General features: G+C 38.5%; 1 protein-coding gene across 3 annotated transcripts in view; it reads left to right on the top strand.

The window, feature by feature from the left end:
• The first annotated feature begins 1,822 nt into the window (after positions 1–1,822).
• lingo2 (leucine rich repeat and Ig domain containing 2) overlaps positions 1,823–27,383 on the top strand; it is a 197,884-nt gene continuing 172,323 nt past the window's right edge. For 2 of the 3 annotated variants that reach the window (XM_067519411.1, XM_067519408.1), the window contains exon 1: positions 1,823–2,388. The gene's annotated coding sequence lies outside the window, so the exon portion shown is untranslated. The other variant, XM_067519409.1, reaches the window with a different exon arrangement.

Below are 27,383 nucleotides of genomic sequence, written 5' to 3'. Positions count from 1 at the left end.
ACTATTCAGCCAGACATTGTACCATCTGCCAGTGGAGAAGCACCATCCAGTCCACTATTTAAAAAGAGCAGTAAGAAGAAGTGATGTGGGTGTTTTATTTTTTATTTTTTAATTTCCACCTGATTCCACCTGAAATAAAAAAATAAAAAAATTAATTAGTAAACACCTAGGAATCCTTTTGCCAAACTTGTGCAAAACTTATTTGAAATGGATAAAGTATACTTTCCATTTCATGAAAACAATTAGAAGTTGTTAATAAGCTTCAATAAGATGTAATTTGTAACTGAACTTATTTTACATATGTCCTTATTTCACACATCCATCTTTAAATAGTGGATTTCACATGTCAGAGAAGAAATGAATAATGTGCTTTTAGCTCAAGTCATATAACATACATTTTATACATGGAAGTTCAGAGTGACTACTATTTTCCACTCCACTGGAGCAACCAAGGCTCTACTGTACAGTAAGTGCATTACTATTAATGCATCGGTGGGTGTCTTAGGACAGAAAAACTAGTCCAGGTAAAGTAGCCAACATGGCCATTGTCGAATGTTAAGAAAATTTGGTTTTTCTCACATGCTGTTGTTCTCAGTTGCTTTAGAAACAGTTTTTGAGAACTGTGAAATGGCCAAAGAACATCATAGTCTGTGGAATACCTTGTTTGAGATTATTTCCAAAACTCCCAACTTTTGTCCTGTGGGAAAATCATTGCATTGGCTTGACACCCCTGTGTAGATGAACATGATGGATGGAATACAGCAGGAGAGTGACCCTGCCAAAGGCACTTTAACATTTGGCTTGGGCGACGAGGCGATAATAAGATGATATTGATAATATCAGGGTCAGCATCCTTCTCGTCAAGTGAAAAGTGGACCAAATGTAATCTAAACACTTTGTTACAATTACACCTGGTTAAATAGACATTTTTTGTGAGATGCTAATCAATGAATGGGTGGCTGGTAACCCATAACAGCAAAGAGAAAAAAAAGCAACCTTACTTGACTGTTAAGTCCAAGCTTGGAAGAATAATTGCCTGGCTTAAGTAATGTTCACAGTGTGAAAACTGCATGTATTGTTGTCATGCAGTACAAATTGAGTACGCCATAAATGGTCTATTCGTAAATAAATGTGGGAAGGTGAGATACTGTATGCGTGGGAAGCTTTTCCAGAAATGTTTCAGAATTTTATTTTGTTTCTAATTGTTCTTCACATTGTTTCCAATTGTGCTATACCTCTGGGGTTGTAATCACTGTGTGTGTACCCACGATGATAACAGCATTTCTGGCAATTTGTTTAGGTGGGTAATTATATAATTATACCGCTGCTACTGCACATGTATTGTGCTGTTTCTATGCAGTGCAATGCTTTTGCATGCTATTTTCGCCTTCCTCTTCAGTCATTCTTGACAGTTGGCCAGCATCAACTACTGAACTAACTCCCTAAACAAAAAGTTACAACAAAAAAGAGATGCAAAACAAAGTAATCAGGTAGTAAGGATGAAGTAAGGAGATTAGGTTTCTTTTTGTGCTCTTTTCCATACTGCTGCCTTCATACTACATCCTACTTCTTTATATCTTTAATTGTACATAGTTATGAAGCACTCTTCGTTTGTCTGAGGAGTATGGGTAGTGAAGCTTTCTGTTTGACATGGCTGGAAATGGCACAGCAATAATTATCAAAAGCCAGAGCTAGAAAAGTGCGTGTGTGTGTGAGGGAGAGAGACGGCGAGAGAAAGGAGAGGAGGAGAGAGAAAAAAACGAAAGGGTGGGGAGGTGCAACTGGAAGCAGGGAGGGAGCTTGTATTAGGGAGGGTGAGAGAGAGAGCGAGAGAGGAAGCGGGAGAACAAGCGGCTCGCCTCATTCCGCTGCTTTCTCAGCATCCATTCTGTGCGACCTTATTCCAGAGAGGAGAGAGCTACATAATAGACAAATTTGGAGAAGAAAAAGGGGAAGAATCCATTCAAGAAGGAGGATACTGAGGAAAATAACACATAATCAGGGCTCACTGGCGTCCAGCATCACCTATTACGGCTCTGGCAGGGGTGCCTGAAAGTTTTCACACGGGGGGACATCCTCCCCTTGTTGTGGGGGTGAACGGCAGATGTTGCATTTCATTCCTGTAGGCAGGAAGCAGAGCTGTGAAGACCGGCTGGATTCACTTGCGGTGGAGCTGGTAGTGCGCACCAGAAGAAAGCCTACACTGCCTCTTCCTTTCTCTCGTGCAATCTCTCATATGTTCATTTTACAGTAGAATACGTAACATTATTTCACTGTTCTGAGGTGGAATATCAAAGGGAAGCAACCGAAAAGAAATTGTTCGGAACCAGGGAAGTAAGCAGAACGGATTATATGCATAATCAATGAAGGACATCCTGTTCACAAAAAGTAAGTTCTAATCTGAAAAGGCATCGAATTGGGTTCTGATTCTGAAGGACTTGGAGGATTTTTGCCTTTCGTCTTTGTTATGGAACAGTTTTGAGCTTTAGACTGTTTGTTTTATGGACTATAGGTTTCTGGATGGTATTTCAAGGTAAGGACACGTCCACGGGCTCTTGAACATTAATAGCACCCTCCAGGTTTTTGAGAAAAGGGCAGACTAGGGAGCTAAGAGACGGAATGAATGAGACTAAAGGGAGAAAAGGAAGGAGAGGGAAATGGTGCACGAGTATTTTTACAAAGTACAAAGTTGGAATTAATGCTATAACATTATGGGCTTAGAGACATCACAGTTCCTTTTTTATATGGCTGTTTAAAGGCAACTACCCTCTGCAGGGAAGAATGTATGTGTATCTGCATAGTTCGACATTTGTGTTTGCTGAGGGGGAGACGCACGTCTGCAAAGCAATTCATTGCTTTTCTTCCTTGCTACATAGCAGTTATCACCAGGGGAGGCTGCAAGTGGAAGGGGCATAATTGCGGTGGCTGTTTGTCCTCGTCTTTGCAACAGCTAGGATCTGTGACCACAGGGAATTACTTTTGTCCAGGCCACATTTTATTTATAATGGTGAGTGCCCCCCTGCATTTAAAGGCTGTTCTGTGCCTTTTGTCTCTGTTTTGGTCAGTAGTATGCTATCTCAGCCCCCCTAAATAACCATCAACTTTAGTTTCTGTGTATATGTAAGTTTGTCAGTACAGTTCTGGCAGGTGCTTTTTCAGGGGCAGATTAAGAGGATTTTAGGAAACGTACAGACAACAGCCAGAAGGATAAAGGAATTGTGCAATTCTGTGTTCTTTTTAGAAACGAGTGAATCTACTGCCCTCTTGATCAATACCAGACAAGTGCAAGGCTACCTCCTTTTGTAAGGAAATGGTTGAAATATTTATGATTGCATGAGCATCCTGTCTGTCCTCTTAAATATTTAACATACCTAATTAACAAAAATCCCATTCAAGCTGTGAAAGCCTAAGTTTGGCCTGGCCACCACTTCTTCATGTCACATGCGAAACAGTGACCATTAAATGCCTTTGCCTCTGGATCTAACATTTTCAAAAGAAGTGTCTCTCCTCTTGCAGAACATCCACTGGGGGGAAGTGGAGCCTGATGGGAAGTTGATGACAGCTCCTTTTGTATCTGGTGTTGATTGACTGTGGGTGGTTCAAATGGCCAGTTGTTCCGTTGCATATATAGCTTGATTACAAGAAGATCTTGTGTACAATTGTTATATTGAAATCACATTTATCATTCAGGATGTGCAGTGTGTTTGCTTCCTCTTGAAAGCGATGCAGGCTTCTCATCTGCTTTGAGTGCTTATTCATTTATACTAATGAGCTACATCTAACAGTATGTATATGTCAAATTTGTGTACATATGTGTGTAAGACAGCGTGTAAGAGTGAAAGGGAGTTTCTCGGTGTATTGCTAACAGTGTGGGTGTGTATTTGTCCATAGCTCTGAGCTTCATCCCTTTTGATGTTTTATTGAATGTTAACCATGGAAAGACTGGTGCATTGCCTCTGATATGGAGCAGCATGGGTAAAAGAAAGCATTAAGCCCTACTTTGCTTTTCCTTGTATTTCCTTTAACACCGAATTAGCAATGCAGCAATTCAATACATTTCTTCCAGTGTTCTAAATATTGCCTGCAATGCAGTTATACAAAAGCCTTTCTGATTTGGTTGGTAAAAGAGAATGTATCAGAAAATAAGTTACTTTCTATACGATGGTACATTTGTACTGTATATCAATTGTTGTACTGCATATTATAATTGAAGAAGTTTATATAGTGTGGTAAATTTTTACTGTAAATCAGTAAAGAAATGTTTGTACTACATTCCTTTTAAAATATATGTTGAATATTGAGTTTGTCATTAGAGGACAGATAGTATAGCGAGCTGTGTCAAAAACCAGTCCTGTACCCAGAGGCAGAACAGCATATTTTTAGCCTGTCCATTAAGGACATGGAAGAAAAATCAATGATCTCGGACTGAAACACTGGGTTTCAAATTTAAGTTTTTTTAATTTATTTATTTGTCTTTCCTGTATAACCTTTTGGATACAGTTAGGAAAATGTACTTTGTAAATATTAGATTCAACCTTGGTCAATGAAAGAGTTCCACAGATGACACAAGGCTCCTTTTTTGTAGTATTTTTCTATATTTAAATACAATTATAAGGCAAGTAATACACCCATATACTTTTTAGATGGCCTTCTTTTTTATTTTTTATTTTTATTTTTTTACTTTAACTGGTGTCTGGGAATCAAAATTAAGAGGTATTTTAGTTTTTTTCACAGCAGCTATATTTGGCTCCACTACATACTTTCACATTACAGGCTATTATGTGTTTAATTGTTGCTGTCACTTAGAAACACATTTGCATATTCATGCTAGCTGTCATAAGCAACACACATCTGTAGCCTATACACCACCAGCTGGCTGAGACAAACAGAAGACCTTATTTTAAATGGAGGTCTGGTCAGGTGGAGACTAAGCCGTGAACGGATGCAGCTTATCTGTTGTCAGCCCCTTTGAATACCTGATGAAGCAAAACACAATATGCTCAAACAGCTGGGTCATTTATTGAATATGCTTACTCATCATGGTCGAGTGCCGCTGAAAGGAGGGAGAAAGAATTTGGTTTTAACTAGTATACTTACTATGCGGAATAAAATGATTACTATAAAGAATCTCATCTATTAGTTTACAAAAATGCTTTTAGAAACATATTTTGAGGGAAACCTCAAAGGTAACAGGGCAGTGTCACTAGAAGCACCTTATACATATGCATACAAAAGTGAGATGCTTGGCAAATGAGCTAAGGGACAGAATCACAAAGGATTTCTGCCTTCTGTCTGTGGTAGACGTGATGTACTAAGTGACTGCTGGTGGCAGTGTAGCCCTTTTGGGATACAGTAACCGGGAAGAGGCTGTCTGGGGCACGAGGACTGATCTACAAACAGTTTCTATCGACAGCGACCTTGCTGTCTGTCGCTTTGAAGTGTGACCTTTCTGGGCAAGCTGCCGAGGGCAATAAGTATCGTGCCACCTTTTAGAAAAGTCTGTTTCCGTGTGTGACGACAAGGTGCATTAGTAAGGGTCAGGGGGTGACATAGCTGGATGCGTATGGAGGCACAGGATGTTGCACCATGTAGCGGTCATGAGAGAATAAATGTAAAACGGGGGAGGAAAAAAGGGTTTTTGGGCTATTTCATGGAAACGATGAGAAGACCTGATGTTACCTTGATCTGAACATGTGCTATTACTAAATGCATCTTTTCACGCAAATTGGCAAGTAGTGCAGAGGATACAGCATGTAAAGTGGCATATATTTGTGTAACACACTGTGACAAGCCAAGGTGCTTAAAATAATCGAATGTTTGGGTTTTCCACTTATTATTACTTATTATTTTGTGAATGAAAATAAAAAAAAAAAAATATCTTCAGTGTGCTGTTCCTGTCACTCATAGTATTCACTCTTAATTGAGGAAGAAACTGAGAAGTGTTGTTGAGTTACCTGAGTCACCTGATGCCACCGGGGACAACAACACCGATTTGAAAGCTTTGTGACTTTGACATTAGATCCCTTCTGTATTTTTTACTATTAAACTCTCATGTGCACGGCTGTAATACAAAAGTAAAATATAATGCCACAATTTAGCTGCGTGTAAAGGAGATTATTGCTAAAGGCTAAATTTAGCATCTGTAGCTTATTAATGCCAGCTTACATTTAAATATGTTGACATTCGCTTGATTTGTATCAACATGGCATTGCTTTGAGGATGTTTTACTGTGTCCTGCTGTAGTACGTAAAGGGACATTGTGTCACTTGTGTCCTTGTGGTATGTGTGTTTTGATATTAGGTATTTCAGCCAGTTTTCATCTACCCGGTAACTCATTTTAGCCACATGAATGCAAAAAAATGCAGTTTTTTTTAAACTTATTGAGGACCATTAAATATTCACACAGGATATAGGCAGGTTTATCCATGAATAGCGATGGAAGACCAATAATGGAGCCATCCATTTAGTGTTTTGCCTTTATCAGCTTTTTTAGGACGTCCTTACTGTGACTTTGCCACTTTCATGCTTTCTCTGCACCTTCTGCTTTTAGTGAAGTAGGGTCTCTCCAGTATTGACAGCTTTGTTCTTCTAGAAACATATTGCATCAAGGCTATTTACATATTTAACCATTTGTCATCTATATTCCCAAGAAAGTGACTATTGGCCAAGTGGATCAAGAGTGAATAATCTAGGTCTGATATTATCAAATAACCATGTGCAGTCTGGTCAAACATGCTAAAGCAAATTCAGTATTCCCAAGAATGAACGTGCAAGGATTTGTGAGGACTATTTTTGCTTAAAGCAACAAATAAGTTAAACAAATCTTTCAAGTAGTATTATAAAGACAGCAGTTTTAAATGTGTCCCTGAGCTGTGAGCTGCCAGACAAGTGCCCAGAAAGTACATTGCATAGTCTACAATATCCCGACAAATCTTTCTCTGGTAGATCTGGACATTTTATGTCATAGTGTAGTATTTTCATTGCAACATAGTGGAAATGTTAGTACATGGATACCTCCTCTGCCTCAGAAGGGACTATGGACTCTCTGACAGCACTTGTTTCTGTTACACTGGACAAGCTCCCATAACCCTGCTTCTACCAGACTACGAAAGGCTCACAGCAGGACACTGGACCTGCACTTGTTAGTGCAGGTCACTGATCCTAGCCTCCTTGGGCTTACAGCTGGTATAGACCAAAGTATAGCTCTGATGTTTGTTAGTTGCTTATCCTTTAAGGAGTCTCTGGGGAATTGTAGGAACGCCTATACACCTTAGAACCCCACAAATAGCAGAACACTTGTAGTATTGGGAAAAATAAAATGGCTTCTCTCTGCAGGTGCTTAGGTTCAGAGAATATTGTGCTGGGTCTTGGTGAAGAGTTATCTCCTGGTGGGGAAAAGTGCCGTGTAGAAGCAATGTGTTTCATCCTGAAAGCACAGTTAGAGAGTGAAAGCAAGAGGTGAAGGAGCAGGGAAAGTCAAGAGAAGAGATAATGGGTATAATAGTGTATACAATAGTTAATCATTTTTGCAATTGGTGATCTTACCTTTAGTGGGTTTCTGAGTCTAAATGCCATTTTTAACTATTCTGTTGGTGTAAAAGAGAGGCAAGATGACATGAGATTAATTTTTGTACGGGCACAAAGAGCTTATATTATACCTGCATCGTTCTATTAAGACGGTGGCAGTTGGCTGCTATCCAATAAGTGCAGCCAACCCAATTTTATAGCAGTATTGCTGTCCTGAAGTCCTTTCTACTGCAGTCACCTCCTGCTCTATTTCAGGCGGTTGCATAAACCGCCAAATAAGTTAGGATGGGCTGATTCAGTGTTGCCCTTTTTATTTATTGCATGCTTCTCTTTTATAGTCATAAAATCTCAGATATCTGTCAGTTGGGTGAGAGACTCATTAGAACTTTTGTCGTTCTGTTGCTGCTGGGCAGGGGAACGTACCACATAGATAAGAACTCCCTCTCCTCTCCCAGTTTCTTTTTCTCTCTATCACAACAGCGGTCTCCTTCTCTCTTGAAGCTTGAAAGTAAACTATAGGAATTTACACTTTAAAAACTGATACAATTACTGGAAATGCTAGGATGAAAATTGGTTTGAAATTAATGGACCTAATTATTAGCAACGCCAGTTAAAAGGTAACGATCAGATGAGTCAGGCAAGGAAAAACCTGACTCGACTTGATTCTGCCAGTTGAAACTTCAGCTTCTTCAACTGCATCATTGCACACCGGGCAATGCAGGAGCGACTGCATTGAAAAGAAATCCAGGTAATGGGAATGGAGGGCAGTGTAGCATTAGAAAGACACTTTTGGTTCCAGTGCTGACTGTCCATGAAGCTAGGTAAACAACTTCTGAATCACACACAGGTATAACCTTGTCTACTGCCGTGAAGCATAGAGTAGTGGAGCACTCTAAACTGTTAAAAACAGTAATCAGTGCTAAGTGTGCAGAAAAACTAAAAACGCCACTAGCACATGACGACCCCGACCCCCTGGCGTCAGTGCATCTGTTAGAAGGGTCAACTCTGAGTTGACTTTGAAAGCTGGTGACTTAGTCAACATCCCTGTGACTAAAAATAGTGACAACGCTGTTTTTTAAACAAATGTTTTCCTTTAGTGCTATTACATTTTTAACATGATTTGATTGCTAGAAGATTTACTTTGTGAATTCCATCATTTAAAACGACTACATCTTAAATCAGACTCTTCTGAAATCAGGGCCAAACTGTTTGTTCCCACCTAAATTTTAATCAGTCATTGCAGTATGACCTTGTCAAAGACTGCCCTTCACTTTGACATTTGATCTATTGATGGTCAAAAAGAAATTATGTATCTGAAATAAAATTTGTCACATTTGAATGATACAGTACACAGCAGAATTAGCTTTTAAAGTTATTACTGGAAGTGCAAAAATGTGCAAGAAGACCAGAGAGAACCTGTATAAAAATATTGGAGATTGTATACTAGGTAAAGAACACATCCTAGGGGGACTACCATGGGTAGGGGACTTAACTCTGCTTAAAAAAAAATGCAAATATACAGTATGCTTGCCGACTATCCTTGCAGGACTGTAAGCCATACTGCTGGAGAATGATTAGCAGAATTGTAAATGGATCCATATATGTCTCATGCAGACATGCGAGCTATGGGATATATAACATCATTGTCCAACCTTATACTTTGAGCAACACATAACAGAGGTTAAGTACTTGCCTGCCACATTGGATAAAGCAGCCACTGTATTATACACTCCTGTTTGATGAGCCGGGAATTCAGCCTCCACATTTAAACATTGACCTTTTCTTCCCGATATACAAGAGCCCCTGCTATTGTCAACATGTATAATTCCTATCTTTGGATGCTGGCATGCTCTATGTGAATTACAAATCAATGAGCATGTATTAGTGTAAAATCCTCCTGCACTTGGGGCTTTGCTGGTGAGAGAAAAATGAATAGGAGGGAAGCAGGGGCACCTCGGGGGATGCTAGGCTGTCCAGCTGTGGGTCTGCTGGTCACAGCTTGGAGCTCTACAGATACACAGAGACAGGGGACGTGTAGAGTACTGGCTCTAAATAGTGTGCGTTTGTTTGTCAGCCTGTGTCTGTGTGCATGTGTTTGATTAGCTTCAGGGAGTTTCAGCACTAGTTACATCCTACTTATTGAACACACAAAAAAATAGTGATGAAGGATACATAATGTTGAATTAAGTATCCACATTCCTTCAGATTTTTATGTATTTGTTTCTGAAAATAATTTGATTGCAGTAGCAACAATGGTTTGAGGAACTGTCTTGACTGTTGACTGACCGTGAAGATCACCAGCTACATAAACTTAGACTTACATCTACAGAGAAGAAAGATATCACAGTAATGGACATAGACCTACTACTTGATCAAAAAGTGATCTATGTAAGGTGAAATGCCCCTATGATGATGAATCGAGTGCTTAGCAACAATGATGTTGCCTATGTCAAACAAAACAAATGCTAACATTGAGCTCTGACTTCATATAAACTAGATAATCAGCAAAAATTAGAAGTTTGTAGAAATGCTATTGAGTGAATGTGGCCCACCCTAGTAGTTAGTGGTCCTTGAACAATCATAATTGAAACTGAGAAGATAACATAGGAGTTGCAGTGAGTAAAAGGCAATGAATATTATTCAGTTAACTCAGTATGTGAAGCTATGTAGTGGAAATCAGCAGATGAAGCTGTGGTCTCTGCTGCAAACCTACTTCGAAGTGAAGCACATGTGAGTGCACAGTGAAATATGACTCATGCCATGTCAAATGGGATGTAATGATCCAACAATCTTGATTGATGCATCAGTCAGTTAACGAATTGAATGTCATTGGCAGAAAATGTAAACATGCATGTACTTGTATACACGCTCATTTCAAGCAGCCATGGCTGCATGAATTTCTGTCCAAGTGCTAATGCTCTTGAAATTCATGAAGCACCAGGCAATGCCGCACTTTAGCAGCTAAGAAACTATGTGGGTAAAGAAGAATGGATTTCTTAAAATCACATATATAATTGCTAATTCCAATACTAAATGAACAAAATCTGACTTCGTGTATTTCACCCTAATTTGTCACAAAGATTAAAGGTGCGCAAGCAAAGCAAAGCAAAACAGTGCCCCGAAAATAAATGTAGAGCCCTGTAAAGGCTTTGATCTCAAAAATCTGTTATATTGAATTGAAAATTAATTCCACATGGGATCATATTGTGACAAAACATGCAATTTATACAAAAGTAATGTGAATAGCAATTTTATTTTTAGAACAAATACTATATTTTAATAATTCAGCAGTATTGTCAAAGTGTAGCACACTGATGACCACACATTTAAAGTGGTTACGTTATGGTGATTTTCAACTTGTAGACACACACATACCCTAAAGGGGTCCCACAGACACCCACACAAACAATGCACAGGCATGCACACATCATAAATAAGCACTTTGGCACAAACAGAGATTAGAATAATGCAGATGCTTTAAACATGTTGAAATGCATAATTTCTAAAAAAGCTAAAAAGACTCATGAGAAAGTAATGGGATTATTGTACATGACTGCATCGGCCTGTTCAACATGTTTGTGTTACTTGAGAGAGAAGGCGCTTAGCTTCTTTCAGCTAATTAGCAACTTAATGACCTGAGACACTAAAAATGCTATGACAGAATCACGGCATTTATAGTTTTACCTTTTGCAATTCATATGGATAGATGGTGAAAGCATAACTATATAAACATTCCACAGGAGGTAAACTCAGACACAGATTGCACAGTTGATAATCATACATTTACTTATTTGCGCTGCATAAAGAGAAATAAATGACTTCATCAGCTTACTGTTAAATCATTTGTATGGTGCGTGATTGACTCATTGATGTTTGAGAGGCTGGTAAAAGAACTTTCTGCACCCTTATTGATGATGACATGACCTCTTGTGTACAATGAGGTTGAGGACTACATTATCTTGACAATTACTGTTCTATTAGGAGATGAAAGACTTCTACCACACTGGCCACTGCCTTCAGTCCTCGGGGTTGCCTATATACTCAGCAGCCCTGATTTGCTCTCTTCCGGTGCGACTCCCATCCAATCCCATTTCTGTGTGTGACTCACTACTTTCAACTGTCGGGAGAAAACAAAATGCATAAATAATGTATTCCTTGGGTGTATCCACCCCCAGATCAATGGCAATACAAAGACCATCTACAAAGATAGTTGGCTCAAGGCCATATTTGATCACTTCCACTGCACACGATCACTGCTCTCTCTCTTTTTTTTTTTTTTTTTTTTTTTTTTGTTGGCCCGCTGAGACTCAATTATTTCCAAGTGTTTGTAAGCTATTGTTGAAAGAACAAGAAGTGAATATTTAAAGTTGGTGGGGGAAGAAAAATCTTTGATGAGACATGAAACAGCAGATGGATGGTAATGGTGAACTGTTAAACAGAGAGAGAGGAGGAGTAGCAGAAAGAGGCGAAAAGAAATTGATGTGATGCAGCACTCTTTTCCTCATAGGGATAGTGGGAAAGGAATTGCAAGCATGACAGCAGGCAAGTCTCAGCTGTGGTCATACAATATGACAGAGAAAAAGGACAAATTACAGAGCACTTGGTCACTGAAAGGAGCTGACAGAGCAGGTCATAGTATCTCTTCCCTTAGGAGGACATAAATAAGTTTGGTGAGCTAATCTACTTTAACATGGAAAGCATTGTTCAGTGAACCAGAATTGTGGGGAGGAAAAACCCCAAGCCATGTCCTTACTTTAAAGGATGAAGTCAAAAATGAACTAAAAATCCAGGACATGTCTCAAGCAATTAGTGTGCACACTCAAGAAGTTGATGTGCAGCTTTTTGGTCCAGACAACAAGTGACAGCAAACTTTTTACCACAGAAGTGCAGATTTATTTATTTTTTTCTGTCGTATCCCTTGCTGGGCATGTTCCTCCCTAACCCAGATGGCCGGGCTCAAAGCCCAAGATATGCACCACGGAAAAATGAAGAAAGAAAATCTTTTTTTTCTTTTTGCCGTCTTCATTTTCCACAATGCAGGATCTTTACTTCAGTTTGATGGTGCATCCTATTGGCAGGGAACCACCACTGTAGGCACAGACTAATATTAGATCAAAGGTCTGCACTGTATAGGCATCAAACGAAGGACAGGAATCGTGTTGCAGCTCTGGTAGCCAGGCCTTTTCACTTACTCAGATGTCATACTAATGGTAATGACTGGATCTGTTTAAGATGTCTTTTGATGTGTCGTTCCCCAGTGAGCATATCTTGGTTTCATCAGTCTAATTTACATTCCAGACAATATTTGAGGGATTAAAACTGTGTAGCTAACAGGCAAACTGTTGCAATGTGACTCTGCACTCATTGATCAATTTTCTGTGTACAGTGGCATAGGAGCACAAGTCCTTAGTCCCACTAGATTGTTTTAAACGTACTTCCACCTGCTACATGTTTGACCAGGCGTGTTTTAACATTAAGAAGTAGCTGGTTTTTAACTTGGTGAAATGATCTTTGAATGGAGAACAAAGAGTAAATTACTGGGCCATGGAAATTGAGAATGTTGAGCAGTTTTTAAGTTTGACTCAGGAATCCACACATTATTTCTCCTGGTGACACTTAAAGGCCTTTGCACAATTGTTGTTTTACGTTCCGCTGCCATTTTAAATTATAATGTAATATGTTGGAAGAATAAAGACGGATTACTATTTTAACTTTACTTGCTTTCATTAGTGTCAACATTTCTTACATTTAGGTCATTACACTGTTTATCTGAGGCAGTGTATCTCAGCTACGTCCCTGGGTCTTGTAGAACAAAACACCTTGTGAAAGTCGATGGCTACAAATTAAATGCACACTTTTATTTTATAAGTCTTGGAAACAGACATTGGTGGAAAACAAAATGTCAATGTCATTTGGTTTATCAGATTATTACCATAAAAACACTAAGCTTTCACTTTGTAAAATGCTGAACAGTTCAGAGAAACAAATGCCATATTTGAATGAGAATAAGAGTGTGATGATTTTATTGCCTCAACTGAATAAAGTATTTCTAAAGTTTGAGTACTGACCTCTGTGTTGTTTAATGTAATTTTTATCATTTTGTTTTATCAACCACTTGACTTAAACCTCTCTTTTGACCACTGACAGCACGATCTATATAATCATTCAAAATGAGGCACAGATTGTCAGTTGATAAGCGTGAGGCTGGCTCCTATCATTGAGAATTTAATTAAAAAAGTCTGGTGTTGGCAGGAGCGTTTCCTCTTGTCATTGCTGTCTGATTAAATGGAGTAAACACCTTTAGCAATGGAGTCAACCTTTCAGCTTGTTAAATTGGCACCATATTATCCACACTAGCGCATACTGTAGATAAGCGGGTCACCATCTTTTAATTCTCCTAAAATAGAAAAATAGAGTCAATGTTAAGTAGAGGTGATGAATGGATTCAGCATCAAGTGAAGCAAACTAAAAACTGCCTTCTACAGCTTGCTAAAGGAAATGAACAAAATGGTTCAAAAGGGTTGTTTAATAGTTTCTTTCCCTGAAAATGTGGCTTACAAATTCGCTTATCTGTTCTTGAAAAATGTTCAGAATGACTTCTTGTTGACACTGAGTTCAGATAACCTTATGTGTACTACTTTGATGAAAGAGGGGGGTGGACTTTTGATTAGATTTTAAGTAGGTCACTGTCTGTGCAGGAGCAAGATACAGAAGATAATGTGCCTACGATGAAGAGATACACCTGGCAGACTGGCTTTGGATGTAGAACACAAGGTTTACTGTGGGTTTAGACAACAACTATGCTAGTTTAGTTAGCATGATTTAATTTCAGAAATATTGGGTTTTCTGTTGTTGCTATAGATAACATTTTAAAATTTAGGTTTGCTATACAGCTTAATATTTTTCCACATGTAACACAAATTCAGCCAGAATACTCTTCTTTTGTGGCATCACACCAAAGGTATTTTTCAAGTTGAGAGTAATACCCCCAAGGTTTTACCTCATAAGCATTTGCATGTTTGTGTTGGAGATGGGTCATAAAAAGGTTAGCTCCTGTAAAAAATGAAGAAACCCAGCTAGAGGAGTAATAATACATGAAATAAAAATAATAAATGAAATAAAAACAATACTAATTGTACATTTGGGGGTTAGTTGAACAGTTTAAAGGCCACTGAGAGAAAGGATCTCCTGTGTTGTTCTGTTGAGCACTTTACTGTGGTCAGTCTCTGGCTGAAAGTGCTCCTCTGTGCAGCCAGCACACAGCAGAGTGGGTGAGAGGACATGTCCAGGATTGAGAGGAGTTTGGACAACATTCTCCTCTCAGCCACAACATCCAGTGGGTCCAGCTCCACCCCCAGAAAAGAACCAGCCCTCTTGTACACAGGTGGGAGGTGGATCAGGTTGTGGTCAGAGCTGCCTGGTGGTGGAGGGCAGAAGAGCTGTAGGCCTCTTTAACATTTGATTACATCAGGTCCATTGTCTTCTCCCCCCTAATGTGACAATCCACATACTGTATGAAGGTGTGGAAGGTCTTGGAGAGGGCTGCATGATTAAAATCACCTGAGATCATAAAGACAGCGTCAGGATGTCGGGTCTGGAGTCTGGCTATAATAGTGTATGACATCACATGCACCATCTGTGGAGGCAGCAGGAGGAATATAGATGGCGATCAATATGGCGTGTGAGAACTCTCTGGGCATATAGTAAGGACGGAGGCCAACAGTTCAATGTTTCTTTTACAGTAACTTAACCAGTATGACACTACTTGTTGTTGTTGTTGTTGTTGGTGTTGTACATGACCACGCCCCCTACTTTCCTCTCTCCTCTGATACGCCTGCACTGTACTGAAGCCGTCGGTATTGATGCATGTGTCGGGCATACTGTCCTGCAGCCATGTCTCCCAGAAACACATTACTACACTCTCGAGAGTTATTTTCCTTCCTCACCAGTGCAGTCAACTCATCCACCTTGTTCTCCAAAGACCTCACGTAACCCATAATCAGAGATGCAGCTTGAATCTTCTTACCCTCGCTTGCCTGTTTTTACTTTTTTTTTTTCTCCCACCCCTCCGCTTTTTACCCGCTCTGCGACCTCTCGCGCTATTTCTTCTTATTTCGTCCGGGATGTTTAAAGTCCGAACAAAATTTTAATCCATTGTGCCGATAAGCTGTTCCCGACTTTAATCAAATGAGCGGCTTCAGCTTTATACGGCTGTTGCGTGCTAGTCACAGCTTGAAGCAGAAAAACTTCTGCCATGATAAAAACAAAGATAAAAACTATAGTATAATAAGTGTATAGTGTAGTACTTTACTATACTATACTATATTACACTAAAAATATGAAAAAGGAGAGCAACTGCATATTAAGTGGGAAGTATAGACTCCATTTGCTGAACAGAGCAGATTGCTAGTCAGTTGCAGAATTGACACACCTCAATAACATTTATAAAGGTTTGTTATTTCATATTATAGCCTGATCTTAATTTCATTTGTTATTTACCCTTTTCAATAAACCCACAGACAAAATATTTTGTTTGGGCTTTGCTGTCTTGTCTAATGAACTAACTAGGCCCCGGGCACATCCTAAGCAGGCCATTTTATTGTTGAGAAACAACTTGGTGGGCTTTCTGGGGGAGAAATTGTCTAATGATGACACAATTTGTGTATTACCTTAAACTCGTTTAGATTTTCAAAGTTCAGATGGGTTAAAGACTGGTCAGTTCAGAAATGAAATGAATGCCAGAAATGAATTTGTCTGTTTCATGTCTAAAATAATATGCAGCAAACTTTGGTCTGATTTTGGTCTGTTATAGTAGTATTACAGAAAGAACAATGCATATTTAGGTAGGACACCCATTCTAAGATGGGGAAGAAAGCATCAAGATGGACTTCTGAGAAATGGATGTTCTTGCTGTCAGTTCCAATATTTTGTGTCTAAGGTTAAGGGGCACTGATTGCATACCCTTAGGTTTCACATGATTATTTCTAACGCCCTTTGTGAATTGTATTAGCCCGTCTCTCTGATCCTCTAAAGCAAGAACTTTGATCTCTCAAGCGCTCTGGGAGGTGGTGACATTTGGCTAGCTTTGACCTTTTGAAGCAGTTTTGTTTTGTTTGTAAAATGTGATTTTTAGGTGGAAAAATGTGAGGCTTGCTGATAAGACATTGCTGTAATTTTGTCCATTTTTTTCATTAACTGTATACCATTAAAATAACAGTAATTAATGTGTTCGTCATTTCATGTAATACTTTCATGTAATCTAATAAGTCAGGACAACAGAAGCTTATGTATAATAACATAGATTTAACATAGTTTTTTTAAATATAGCTAGTAATGTAGAATGTTGGAAGACAGTACTGCGGCACTAACACAGAATGATTAGGCTGATGTATGCAGTGGAAATGCGACTGACCTGAAGTCTGCACGGCCTCACTATGGAAGTAGGACGAGGTAGAGATGGTGGCTGACTGGAGAATGTGACAACCGGAGTCAAAAAAGTATTAGCCACTCAAGTTAGTCACGTGTGTTATTGACGCTCAAATTCACTTTCTTTATTCTTAAATAGATGCATTCAGTTGATTTTTCACCAGAAAAATTTGCATGTCCATGCACAATCCTTGGTATACAGCTGATTTCAGCACAGCAAAGATAGACAGACAGGTGAGCGTTGTGTCCACTCTTCTAAAGTGATTTTTGGAGGTGGAAATAAGGTAGTCGAATACTTTTGTTAATTCCCTGGTGAAAGAAAAACATCATCCTCTCTGTTGCTGAAGTATTTACATATAGCATTAACTGATGTTCTATAAGCTGGTCAACAGTGCTGTAATTATTTGCACTACTTCTGTCTCTTTTGGCAACTTTTATAGCCCTGAGCTACAGACTGAGTGAAAATTACAGATTGTGAATGTGAAGAGTTTTTTTGGGGCGTAATATTGAAGGTGACTTTTTTTTTTTTTTTTGTCAATTAATTAATTTGCTGCTTCTCATTTTCAGCTGGTGCTGGTTATTGCTGTCGCCGATCAAACTGACAAACACAGGTCACAACTGGTGTCACTAAGTAATGTTGCTTCCATGAATTAAACTAACAAGTCTATGTGGAACTTTCATTTTGTCTGTGTGCTCTTTGCACACTGGTGGATGAGGTAAGAAACACCCCTCTAAGCCCCTCAGGCAGTGAATTTCTGTAGTTCCAACAACTCCAGTAGAGTGAGACATCAGCTGATCTCGTCACTTTTGACAGTCAGAATCTCCTTGTTAAAACTGTATTGAAATTATGCTATCAAAAGGACGCTAGTCCTCTGAACAATAAATGTCAGCATACAAACCCGCTCTCATTTTCCTTTCCTAGGATGGCTGTTGCAAAATAATAACTACTGTGTCATCTTACAGTATTTCTAATAAGAGTGGGTGTCATTGCTACTGGTCAACTTTTTCTGTGTACACAGAATTTGCTATAAGCAAGGTAACACTTGAGCACAGTGGACTTGTCACATAAGACTTAAGTGGAATGTTTGGTTATGGAGAATTCTACTGATCTGATTACAATAGTATAAGTATTACATTTTACGAAAGACAAGTGCCGGTTTGGTAGAGTTGAGTACATACTGTAATGTACTTTGTACAATAAGCAGACAAACAAATCTTAATTCAGATGGTAATTTCACTTCAGGTAATCAAGAAAGGACTAGATCTGCAATATTCATCACATCAAGCTGGCCGATGTATTTCCTCTATTGATTACAGAAATGAACAGGAAGCAGATAATTTGATTTGTCGATGGAAGAACAATACTAAAATGGAGTCGGTAGACACAGTGCCTGCTTTCTTCCGTGTGACTGGTCATCTGAGCTGAGTTCATGTGGTTATTTACCAGAAATGAGTCAGCTAATGTAACCATTTCCTTTGCTTTAGAAATGGCCCGACATTACAAAACTGTTAAGTGCTTGTGGAGTCTATCATAATGGGCGAGATATCATAAATACTTTCCAACTAGTCTACTCGCATTTAAATTAAATCAGAGGCAGTGCAGGTGTGTCACACTGAATCAATATAACACAAGTGTAACAAACGATAATATAAAAGAGTGTTAAAATACTCCTCTACAATCTCTGCACATACAGTAAATAAATATGACAGTCAAACATCCAGAGGGAGGTAACTATATTAATACAATGTGCTAACTGTGCAACATGAGAAAATGGTTCTAATATTGGCCAGAATTTTTAATGAAGATATTCTCTGTGAGACTTGAACAGAGCCACTTTTATTGTCTCAGCAAGATTTTGCAGGTGTGTCATGCTGATAAGACACTGCTTTTTCCAAACAGCATTTGAAATCCATTATTTTGTCCAGGATTAAAATAAATAGGTTGTCCAAATTTTGTGCAAAACATCTTTGAAAACAGCTTCCCACTGACAATCAGACAATTTACTCAAGCCACAAAACATTATAGGCCAATATTTAAGGAGTTGCTGTAGAAAATTATGATAAAGCTTAGCAATCAAAAGCATAAACACTGTAAAACTTTAGTAACATGCTCATACTGAGGAATACTGTGAGCATTTAAATACTGCTTTCTATGCTTTACCTTTTTTGTAAAGTGAATGACCACAACACACGCATCTTCATCAGAGCAGCATGAACAACAGTAGAATGTGTGAAAAGCCATGTTAATGCTTTATGTTGGAACCCCACACACACCCACCTGCACTTGTCTGGTCTGAGGTAAGACATTTACCTGTACATGGGCACAGGTTTTTTAGCCAAGTGACATTGACAGTCACAGTTTTAAAGTTTTTATTTATTGTGTTTTGTTTTTCCTCTGTCTCTTCTTGCTTTATGATTTATTGCTCAACGCAGGTGTCAAACCTCAGGCTTCACTGATTGGCTCTTAAATTCGAATGTTATTAAAATGCAGTTCCACTGATCACCCTAAATGGTTGAACTGTGGCTCCAAAAGGTAAGCCATTGCCAATGTTAAGCCAGTCAGCTGTTTCCACATGGGAAAATATGATATTAATTCAATTCAACTTTATTTATATAGCACCAATTCACACTAAAGGCACTTTACATAATAGAGTCAAGACTATACAGATATGTAAAGAAAACCCAACAAATCCCCCTTGAGCAAGCCTATAGGTAACAGTGGAGAGTAAGAACTCCCTTTAATGAAAGAAACCTGCAGCAGAAGCATGCTCAGCCTTGACCGTTTGGGGTGAATGGAAAGTGGAGAAAGTAAAGAAAATAGCAACAAAAAGCAACAGCAAAATACAGTGGGGGCAGGGGGGGGGCTGGTAGGACCAGTAGCTGCACACTGGAAACTCACAGTTCCAAAGCCGGGGACACCTGCAGAAAGGTACAGAGAGAGGGAAACTAAAGAAAGGAGAAGCACAACTATGGGAGAGACAGACACAAAGTTAATGTCATGCGGTGGTCCATATACAGTCTAAGCCTATAGCAGCATATAGCAAGACTATAACTAACTATAAGCTTTATTAAAGAGGAAGGTTTAAGCCTAGACATAGAAGTAGAGAGGGTGTCTGCCTGCCTAATCTGAACTGGGAACTGGTTCCTCTGTCATTAACCGAAACTCCAGCTCACTTCCTGCCCTGGACATTTATTTTGTACCTCCTTTTCTCCACTTCCTGTCCCCAGTTCATGCATCCAGCTTCACCAGTCATCACTGCTCACAATTGCTTTCACCTGTTCCCCTGCCTTTTTAAACCCAGCTCTCCCTTTGGTTCATTGTTGGATCATTGTCTTTGTTCAGGAGTGCCATCTATGCAACATCCTGGTTTACCCAACTCTTGTGTTTTTGGTTTGAGGTTTGATTTTGGTTTACATTTTGATGGTCTTTTTTCTGTGTGTGGGTTTTATGATTAAGTTTTTGTGTTTTTTGTTTAATGGTTTAGGATTGTTAGTTCTTAGTCTCCCATTCTGCCCTCTAGTTTTGTCTATTTGTCCCTTTGTTAAATTTTTAGTGTTTCAATTTTAGTCTGTTCCTTGTTTTCTAGTCTTCTAGTCATCCCTCTGGGATTTAACAGTTTGTCCTCTTTCATAGGAGTGAGTTTAGGTTGGGGTTGTTTTTTTTATTTTGTTTTTGTTTTTTCCCTGTCCTGTGGTACAGTCTTTAATAAAGCTCAATCTTGTCACTGAACCTCTCTCGCCTTTTTTCTCTTGGGTCCATGTTAAAACTAATTCTGACATCCACAGCAGAGAAGCTTGATACCTATAGGCTCTGGCTCCCATTCTACCGTAGAAAATTCTTGGAACCACAAGTAGGCCTGCATTCAGAGATCGGAGTGGTGTATTTGGATGATATGGCACTAAGAGGGCTTTTAGATATGATGGAGCTCGACCTTTCAGAGTTTTGTATATAAGAAGGCCCTCATTCTTAAATATAAAGCTCTTCATGTCTATTCTATATTTAATGGGAAGTCAATAGAGAGAAGCTAATGAAGCTCTCTTGCTAATTCTAATTATGTGATGTAAAGGACAGGTCCTTGTCCAAAATCACTCCAAGGTTCCTTGCCGTAGTACTGCAGGACAAGGCTATGCCATCTAGAGTAACGATATGGTTATACAAGTAGGACATCCAGGCTTTTATATCTTTTAGGCATGCTTGAAGTTTGCTTTATTTTGTTTTATCTGGTTCCATAGATGGATATAGCTGGGTATGGTCAGCATAGCAATGCAAATTCAAGGAGTGTTTTCTAATGTTAACTAAAGGAGAAATAACGGGGAGGCTGGATATTTGTCGGATTGGCTAAAATGCCAGGAGCAAAACAAGATTTTTTTATTTTTTAAGTAGCGGTTCGATTACTGCTACCTTTATAGGCCTTTGGTACATAGCCAGATATGATATCTAAAATATGTGTCTAATAAGGTTAAAGTGTCAGATGTGTTAATTTTGATGAGGTTAAAGTTAACTCTGCAAGGTCTATGGGTAAAAAATCTAAGAGGGATTGATGATGCTAGCACTGTTGCACATAAAGGTTTATCTGTAGGATTTGAAGGACCTGATGAAATCTTTCCCTAATACCTACAATTTTATTCGGAATGAAAGTCATGAAGTCATTGCTGGTAAGGGTTAAGGGAACGATAGGCTCTTGGTCAGCCTGGCTTCAGTGCCAGGGGAAAAAAACGGGGTTGTTCTTGATGATTAATATGCTATTCTGACATTACAGAGGGCTTTTTTTATATATTAAACAGTTTTTCCAGGCTAAGCATGAATCTTCCAAAATAGTGGAAGGCCACTTCATTTCTTCCTGTTTTACGTTGCAAGTTTGTGAACTATACCATTGAGACCACCGCGTTTTGATTTACTGCCTTTTTTACTGCAACAGCGTCAAGTATTTTACTTAGTGAGGCTGCGGAATTATCAACAAGATGATCACATTTTACAGCAGTAAAATTAAGGTGGCTGCTCTCATTGTATTGACACATGGTGAAGCACAAGACAAAATGGTTTCTTTAAATGTGTTCACAGCATATTTTAGATACTGTAGTGAAATTGGTTTCTAATTGTATAGTCCATTATTGTAAATTCAAATAGAAGATGGTCAGACAAGAGAGAATTATGAGGATATATTGTTAAATTATCAGTTTTGATGCTGTATGTAAGGACAAGGTCTAGGGTGTGCTTAAAACAGTGAGTGGGTTTATTTACATTTTGGGGAAAACTAATTGAATCTAATAACGAAATGAACGCAATGTTGAGGCAGTTAGTCAGCATCTACATGAATGTTAAAGCCACCCACTATTATGACTTTATCTGTACTAAGCACTAAATTGAATTTTTAAAAACTCTGAAAATTCTGTCAAAACCTCTGAATAAGGGACTGGAGGATGGCACATCATAAGAAATAGAAGTGGTTTTTGAGTCTTCCAGTTTGGGTAAGAGTAAGGCTCTCAAATAACTAGGTTTAGATTTAGGGTTTATTGGTGAGCTTGAGTGGAAGATAGCTGCTACTCTTCTGCCTGTGCTTCCAGGTACTTGATCATTAATGACTTTAGGGGGGGTTGACATTCTTCCTGCTGCAACCAAGTTTCAGTAAGACACAATAAATCAAATTGAAGATTGCCTATTAAGACCGTTTACTAGCAGGGATTTAGATGAGACATCTGATGTTTAATAATCCACATTTAATTGTTTTGGCTTTTTATTCTGTAAGAAGAGTTGTCTTAACTTTTATTAGGTTATTATGATTAACTCACCTTGTGCTCATTTTAGATTTATGTAATTTAGTTGGTCGGGGAACAGACACTGTCTCTATAGGTCTCTGGGAGTTGGGGGGGTGGGTGGCGGCGAATAGAGCAGAATAGCTTAATGACATGTAGTTTTTTTCACCTGAGCCTGCTGTCTCCAGAAATGATTGCTCAATTTAAATCCACTGTTATGGAATAAGCTGTAAATATATTGTAATGTTTACAGTGACTTGTCCTCCCCTCTTGGATCAACATTATTGAGGGATATTGCTCACAGCTTCACAGTTCCACCTTCACATAGAAAAGAGCCTCTTGATATACTTGTGTAAATCGGGAGTCTTCTCTAAAGCCCAGACCGATTAAGGTTGCACACAAGGCATGTAAGGAATATTGATTCCTTATGGGATTATAAATCCTTCTCAAGCAGTTTTTTTCTTTACGATGCCACATTTAATTCTTTTAAGACTATATTTCTTATTGGACATTTAAATCTGTCGTACATGATTGCTGATGAAGTTTATGCCATAGAAACGTATCAATTGTTTTTCTTTGGGCTGTAACTTCATAGCTGTGCTGCCATCACCTAATTCTGCTGAAGTTATTAAAACTTTTCCAACTTGTGCATGAGGAGTTCTTGCTCAAATTGTTGTTGGCTACTTTATAGGCAGTTTTGCATATTTGGGATCCTGTCTGTGGTTTTAGGTGTTGCTTGTTAATGTCTGACATGCATTCAATCATACAAACAAGCTAATATCTGTCAAGACTGCAGAAACAACGGAGCCTAGCTAATCAGAGCACAGCTGAACAGAAGCTCAATAAATGCATCCTGTTAGACTAGACAGCAGTTACAGCCAGAAACCCAATGGCTCATTGAGAATGACTGATAATGGACCTTGACTCTTTAGCTGTTTGGAGTCATTGCACCTTTCTGCAGAGGCATCTTAGAAACACAATGCAAAGAGCACAACATGAGTTACCATAACTAACTATAGTAAATCATCCACTGGCTATCAAAGGTTGAGGGTGTCAGGTAGCTAACTTAGAGTAAAAATGAGGAAAATATGCAATAACTCATCTCTAGACTAAAATATTTGGTGGATGTTGCATTAAAAGAGCTTTGATGCTGCCTGACTAAAGTAGTAATTTCCGCATTTTTAGATGTGTTTAACAAACATAAAGCATTTTCAAGGCTTAAGATTTTTGAAAATGTGCTTGTCTTTCTGTGTTTTTTTTTTTAAATATTGCCTAACATGATATTCCTGGAAGCCTCCACTCCGCTGGTACTCTTTTCATTTCCTCACCTTCTGCTCACATCTTTATCTTAGGGTTAACAGATGCTGAAACACATTAGGAATTGAAGCCAGGAGCCCCTTTTACAGCACCCAGTCAAGGTGGGATTACTGGGCCAATTTGCCACCCTGCTGTCTTGTGTAAAGGATACCATAACAGCATGGGTAGAGACCCTGTTGACCCCAAACAACAGGTAGTAACAAAGACGCAACCATTCAATTTCAGTATCTGTATATTAGGAAGAGGTATCGTCTGTGTTTGCGAAAGAAATTAGATTTGAATATATTTATTTTCTAAAACCAACCCAATCAGCCTTGGGCTTCATGTAAGGAACATGTCTGAATGTTAAGAAATAATGCTATGATGGAGAAGATACTCGCATGGACCATTACAATTTGATCAAAGCAGACGAAGACTTTTTGTTGTCCAGCCAGTCATGTGCTTAACATGACCTCAGTGTTACTCCAATCCTAGTCAGCAGTATTAATTATCCTTTATGTGGAACACTTGAGAGAATTTATGACAATTGGTTTTATAGTGAACTAATCCTTGGGTTAGAGTTTGTAAGGGTTTTCAGGTTCTTTCTGGTCAACATTCAAAATTAACAAAATTATATGTCCTGGTTTTAGGTCTGCACTAGGAAGCTGGCACTTCAGCCGCACTGACAGTGGGGCGACATTGTAATACATTGGGACTGAAGTTAGTGGGAGTTGTATACTGAAAAATATTTACAGTAACTGCTTTACATATTTTACCTGCAAAGAAAATTAAGTAAACTTTTCTAGTGTTTTTAGCAGTTTGTACATTAGATTTTCTTCAATACAGAGTACAAGTACTTAAATTGCAGCACTTGTATTATAGTATTATAATACTATATAAGTATTATACCAAGCTTATAGTGTGAGTTGCTGGACAGTAAACCCTTATCAATCCACTACAAAGTTAAACGGATGAGAGACACTGACAGACACAGTTGATCCAAATAGTAGTGGGGAAACACCTGAAGACCTTCAAGACTAGATAGTTCACACAGTTAAACACTGTTTCCAATTCTTAGTCTCTGACAGTGTGGAAGAAGCTCACACCTGAGGACTGGACATTCTAAGGTTGATAAACCCAAGACTTTACATCAGTGGGAAATCTTGTGTTCATCAAAACAAATATGGCAGGAATGGGGAGCAACTTTTGTTAAAGATTTTGGATGGGATCCTAGATGAAGAGGCACAGACAACACAGAGAAATATGGAGTCTACATAGAAATATGGAGATAAACTTTGTAAAATGGAATGAATTCCAGGTGAAGCTGTCATTACTGTAGATCTCTGTTATTGCTGAAGTTAGTTTCAACTATTAAATATGTTTAAGTAATCTTGAGAAAGAGGAGTATGACTGTTGGTAAATGAATCGAGCTTGCATTCTGCTTTACTTTTGTCATAAAGTCATCTCTCGTCTTAAAATGGTTCTAAACCACCAAAATCTCACCTCTGCTAACCTTTGGAGGTTAATGCCGAGTCGGGTGGGCGCTAGTATCGGACCTGATGCTCGATACTGTTATCCCTTCCCAGTAGAGTGCAAAGACTAAAACATAAATTACATGAGCTAAGAAAAGACATGTATATGTTTAAAAGGTAATGAGAGTCAATAGTCTAAATAAAAATTTTAATAATTTCATTTTGTTAAGATGTCATTTATTCCTTGGAGTATTGAGAAATTATCATCACATCTTAACATTGTATTACATTTAAAAAGCTCATTTACCTAACCCTATATGGAAATGTAGAAATTTACATGTAAAGAAATTTTTTGCTCGTAAATATGCATCGGACTGCCCATGCATGACCATTACCAAAGGAAGAACTGATAACGTCTTGGAGGAAACACATCCCTATATGAGCCAGTGCACTCAGTCGTCACCTCATCTTCAAACAAAAGTGTTAATCGGGTTGGAAGAGAAGGATACAGTGCAGGGGAGGTGGCGTGGCAGAGGTGACAGAAGGCTTCCTGTCTCTGACAAGGCCTTTCCATAATCTCTTGGCAGTGATTGGGATGCTTGGCTGTGGGCATTGCAGCTCCAAGCTACTTCACTGTACTCCTGCAGTTTTGCATTCCATAAATAACAAGGGGCAGACGGAGGCAAAGACAATGAGCAAGTGAGGACAATGTGGCAAGAAGGCTGAGGGCCTGAATAAGAAACAGACATTTGGGTGTCCTGAAGACAAAAAGAGCCAAACCATGATTTGTTGTTCAAAACAGAGGCAGATTGGGGATGAATAGCACTGTGACAGTGGAAGAACACAAAAAGGAAAACACTGCAGTAGAGAGATAAGGCTCCCTGTATAAAGGTATTGGTGGGAAAAAGACAAGATGCTCTTTCTCACCCTGAAAAAGGGTTTAAGCAAATTTACTCACATCATTCTTTCCTATTTATGTAATAATAGTGCACGGAAAAGTAGAAACATGTCTATGCAGTAAACGGCAAACCTTAAAGTACTAAAAGCACTAATAAGTTTAAGTGACTACATAATTCAGAATAAGTCAAATGTTTATGTGTAGTTTAAGTACATTTCAATAATACATTTCAATAATATCCATTTTACAAAATAGTTTAATTAATATGTTAAATCACTCTGCTCATATAGAGCTGTTAAAATTTAAGTGTAACTCTTAACTCTGTCTCACCGGGACAAAGTATGTTTAACCAAGTTACGCTCGATGCTGTATTCAATTTGAGTGCGCGCATATTTAGTATTTTATATATTATGTTGACAGTCGAATTATAAATGAGCATGCTAGCGAAGTAAAAAACAAAACAATACTGGAGCATCTGATGCGATGAGAAACGGATTTGTGCAGTGTAAGCAAGCTATGAAAAAACTTCTCATGCTACATTCTCCATGTACTCAGAGAAAAGTAACAGTGTTAGCAGATACGTAAATAATGTAATAATCAACATTCTGATGAGTTAATTGCATTGTAATATGCATTCTGAGCTTCTATTTGTCAACTTTTGTAATGCAATACAAAAATGTATTTTACCTGACGGAAATATCTCAAATAATCAAAAACACAGTACTATTTGAAGGGTTCATCCCCTTGTATTTAAATGTTAGCTTATAGCGTCAGTTATTGCGGTTTAACTTGGGGAATTATTAACTTATCTGCGAACACTGTTACTTTTCTCAGACTGACTCCTCTTTTATTATTAATAATAGTCTAGGTGACACCTTTTCTTAATAGATAGGTTTTATGGTACACAGTATCATATAAAGAGAATTATCTGTAATATATTTGATTTAAATGAGTGGTTTGTCATTTTCAACAACCTTGCAGCTCAGTAATTGGAAGAGGTCTAAAGACTC

This window comes from Channa argus, chromosome 10, assembly GCF_033026475.1.
Source record: "Channa argus isolate prfri chromosome 10, Channa argus male v1.0, whole genome shotgun sequence".
Taxonomy (NCBI): domain Eukaryota; kingdom Metazoa; phylum Chordata; class Actinopteri; order Anabantiformes; family Channidae; genus Channa; species Channa argus.
Note: the sequence above shows the minus strand (reverse complement) of the source record. Positions and strands in the feature narration are given on the sequence as shown.